At 53.3% G+C, this 3,964-nt stretch overlaps 1 protein-coding gene across 1 annotated transcript in view; it reads right to left on the minus strand.

Annotated features, from left to right (window-relative positions):
• SCUBE1 (signal peptide, CUB domain and EGF like domain containing 1) overlaps positions 1-3,445 on the minus strand; it is a 150,230-nt gene extending 146,785 nt beyond the window's left edge. The window contains exon 1 of the mRNA XM_017850047.1: positions 3,312-3,445. The gene's annotated coding sequence lies outside the window, so the exon portion shown is untranslated. The remainder of the gene's footprint in view (positions 1-3,311) is intronic.
• Positions 3,446-3,964: the final 519 nt, after the last annotated feature.

Consider the following 3,964-nt stretch of genomic DNA (forward strand, 5'->3'; position numbering starts at 1 on the left):
GGTGGTGGTGATGTGATGGTGATGATGGTGATGGTGATGATGGTGATGGGGATGATGGTGGTGGTGATGGTGATGATGATGGTGATGGTGATGATGGTGATGGTGATGGTGGTAGGTGATGGTGATGGTGATGGTGGTGATGGTGATGGTGATGATGGTGATGGTGATGGTGTTGGTGATGGTGGTGGTGATGATGATGATGATGGTGATGATGGTGATGGTGATGGTGATGGTGATGATGATGATGATGATAATGATGATGGTGATAATGCTGATGACGATAATGACAGGACCACGGTGATGACCCTGCCATCTGTACATGGAGCACACACTGTGGAATGAGTGCCTACTGTGTATTGGATGCCAGCCCCTAGTGCACTATACTGTGCCTCACTCAATCTTCAGGATGACCTGTGATGGGGAGTATTTTTGGCCCTCACAACCAAAGGAGAAACTAAGGCTCAGTGAGGGCAAATCACCGCCCAAATGTTCACATGAAATGTGGGCTGCAACCCAGGCTCCCCTTGAAGAGACCAGCCTTGAATCTGCTGTCCCGTCTTTCATTGTGCAGGGTCAAGATGATACCAGGGCCAGAACGAGCCCTTCCACAGACCCCATGCTCCACACTCCCCTCTGTGGATATCTTAGAGGTTGCTCATCTAATGTGAAGTCTAGTCTGGGCAAAGGAGAGCCAACTCAGACTAAACGTTTTCTGTAGACCCGTGCTAGTGCCAGGCCCTGCCCCATGAGCTGGGAACATGGTTACAAATGTAAAAGGCCCTCTCTAATTGAGCTCACTGAGAGCTCCTGGGGGCATGGCCTGAGTTTGACAGCTTCGGTATGGTGACCCCTACAGCAAGCTTATGGTGGGCCCTCAATAAATGAGCTCACAGTTCTGTGGGGGACCAAGACAAGTAATTATGACCGAGTCAGAAGTGTGATGTTGGAGGGAAGCCCAGAAGCCTCTGGGAGCAGCGTAGGTAACTAATGCAGTCTAGCATGCATGTGTGTGCATGTGTAAGTGCATGTATAAGTGGAGGTATCAGAGGCTTCCTGGAGGAGGCAAATCTAAAGAATGATTAGCCTTCAGATTTAGACAGGATGCAGAAAGAAGGTAAGGAGCTCCAGGCAGGCAGCAAATCTGAGCTGGGGCTCACAAACGTAGAGCAACCCAGTGTGTGTGCATGTCTGTGTGTGTCTGCGCATGCCAGGATAGAGATGTTTCAGGATGTGAAGGGTGGAGGCCCGAATTTGACTAGAGAGATAGGGAGACCCCTGGCAGTTCCTGCAGCACATTCGCAAGCCTCCTCTTGTCTCATCTTCATACCCAGCAGGACAAAACAGTTTCCTTTTCTAGCAGGTGAGAACATGAAGCCTACAGAGCCAGTGAGCAACAGAGCTGGGCTTGGGGCAAGAGTCTGTCTCCTAACTCAGGGGTCAAGCAGAGTGGGGAGTTAAAGCTGAACTCCGAAAAATGTTAGGGAAACAGGTAAGGCCTCCCAGGCAGGGGACAGCAGGAGAGGGCCTAAGGAGGAGCTGGGCTGAGGGACGAAGAGGCCAGGTCAGTGGCTTATACCAGCAGAGATGGAGGGTCAACCATGGCCCTGCCTTGCCAGGACACTGGGTCTGGGGGGCAGAATAGAGGATCAGAAAGCGGTCACACACAGCCTCACATATACCACTCGAACCAGGGAGCTAACCTCTGGCCCTGACAGCAGCCGGGCCAGCCGCCCCACCAGGCTTCTCACTCGTGGCCTCCTCTGTGTGCCTCCAGCCTGGCCTCCTTCCAGAGATCTGTGGGTAGGCGCCAGCTCCCCTCTTTGGGTTCTGGGGCCCTGAGCTTGCCAGGAATATGACCCAACCAGGCATGATCCAGGGCGATGTCATCTGCCCAGCACTCAGCCTTAAATAAATGCTCAACAAATGCGAAGGATAAACATCACCAGTATCCCAGGGAGGTGTGGCTGCATCGCCCACAAAACTCTAGCCCTATAAACGCCTTACACAGAAAGAACCGGGACCCATCCTGTGCTCACGTGTCACTTTCCTAATACAAACACCAAACTTGGAAAAATTCAGCTGGCAGGGTCCAGGGAGAAGAAAACTAGCTGCCACAGTCATTGAGTGGGAGCTACAAGACCTGGATTTCAGTTCTTGTCACGTCACTGTGAACATGGGAATCCTGCAAAAGATGCTTCTCCTGTCTGAGCCTCAGCTTTCCTCATTTATACGACGGGTGCAGACAGGGAAGATGGGGATCAGTGACCCCATCCAGGGGTGTGTCTGTTTTGGAGACAGCTATTTCCAGCTCCCAGATGCCCAGTCCTGCTCCAGACCCACGGGGTGAGGACGGCCATGCAGACCCTCATGGACAAAAGCTCCAAAGGTTCCAATGGGCTTGGAGAGTCCTGGCACCAAACGTAGCCAGAGCTGCTCTTTTCTCTCTTTCAGCCTGCTGGGGAGGCAGTTTCTAATGCCAGGAGGTCTAACCAGCACCCCAGGTGCAGGGCAGAAAGGCTGGATAGACAGACAGATGGCACAAATCCACCAGTGTCTGTCCAAGCACTGGAACTCGAGACAGAGACCTACAGGGTGGTTTTGAACTTGACGTTAGGGACCTTGGAGGTCAGGGGGTAAGCCCAGGTCTTTGCACTCCAGCCCCATACAGCCAGTCAAGGACAGATGCACAAATATGTCATTCAATACTTCATCTTAATTTCTTTTTCTTTTCTTTTCTTTTCTTTTTTTTTTGAGACAGAGTCTTTCTCTGTTGCCCAAGCTGGAGTGCAGTGGCGCCATCTCAGTTTACTACAACCTCCGCCTCTCGGGTTAAAGTGATTCTCCTGCCTCAGCTTCATGAGTAGCTGAGATTACAGGCATGCGCCACCATGCCTGGCTAACTTTTTTTGTATTTGTTGTATTTTTAGTAGAGACGGGGTTTTGCCATGTTGGCCAGGCTGGTCTCAAACTCTTGAGCTCAAATAATCTGCCTGCCTCGGCCTCCCAAAGTGCTGGGATTATGGACCTGAGCCACCGCACCCAGCCAATTTCTTAAAAAGAACGAAAAGTTTCAAGCCCAGTTGAGAATCAGGCACCCCATGACTCTAACTCCACCCTTCCAGGGAAGCAGCCAGCATTCCTGAAAAGTTCGCTGCCTCCCTCCTGAGGCCGAGAGAAGCCTGTGCCGCCGGCAACCATGACGGTGGTGCTGGAGGCTCAGCCCCAGCTGGTGATGAATGGGGCAGGCATCGGCCACCTGCAGCAGCCCTGGCAGCCTCAGGGTCTGGCCGGGAGGGCCGGGCTGGACTCACCTTCACACTGCCTGCCTTCCCCCTTGTAGCCTGGCTTGCAGAGGCATTTGTAGGACTTGGGCGTGTTCTGACAGATGGCATCGATGTGGCAGTCATCCGTGCCCTCTGAGCACTCATCCACGTCGACTGATCCTGTGGGCAGGGGTGTGGGGGGAACAACAGGTAAGGTGTGGCCCCGGGGCAGGTGGCTGATGGTGTGGGGCAGGGGAGCTCTTGCCGCTGCCCGTCCATTGGTCAGTGGGTTCATTGGCAATAACAGCTGTCACAGGACAATCTGGTGTGACAAGTGGCAACTGGTAGCATCTTTGGCACAGCCACTCTGTGGCAGGGACAATGCTATCAATACGCTTGGCCTTATTTATTGTCGCAATGATCCCATTGAGCTATCGTTCCGCTAAAAAGTTGAGAAAACTGAGACTTAAGGAGACAGTGAGGAAGAACCTCCTCCTCCTCCATCTGTCCTACTCCCCCACTCTCCTCACTCTATCCCCCCACAAGCATCGCTCCACCCGCCCCCACTCTCCTCACTCTATCCCCCCACAGGCATCGCTCCAACCCTCCCCCACTCTCCTCACTCTATCCCCCCACAGGCATCGCTCCAACCCTCCCCCACTCTCCTCACTCTATCCCCCCACAGGCATCGCTCCAACCCT

The sequence above is a fragment of the Rhinopithecus bieti genome, unplaced genomic scaffold (genome assembly GCF_001698545.2).
Source record: "Rhinopithecus bieti isolate Rb0 unplaced genomic scaffold, ASM169854v2 scaffold_33210, whole genome shotgun sequence".
Taxonomy (NCBI): Eukaryota; Metazoa; Chordata; class Mammalia; order Primates; family Cercopithecidae; genus Rhinopithecus; species Rhinopithecus bieti.